Here is a 252-nt window from a genome sequence, read left to right as displayed (position 1 = left end):
TACTATGTACTTGAACTTGTGTCCTCAAAAGGTGAGTATAGATCAGGAATGTATAACACAGTTTTTTTTATACCAGACAGATATCTTCCAGAACTTTCTGAAACTACAGTATGCAACATTACCAGTTATTGTTTATGGCCATCTCATGAAAAATAACTACGTTTGGGTATATCTAATTAGGCGGGAAATTAATTTAGGCGGAAATCAAAAATGTTTCCCTATCATTCATGTCCTGAGAATGTTCCCGAAGAC

The sequence above is a fragment of the Salmo salar genome, chromosome ssa07 (genome assembly GCF_905237065.1).
Source record: "Salmo salar chromosome ssa07, Ssal_v3.1, whole genome shotgun sequence".
NCBI lineage: Eukaryota > Metazoa > Chordata > Actinopteri > Salmoniformes > Salmonidae > Salmo > Salmo salar.
Note: the sequence above shows the minus strand (reverse complement) of the source record.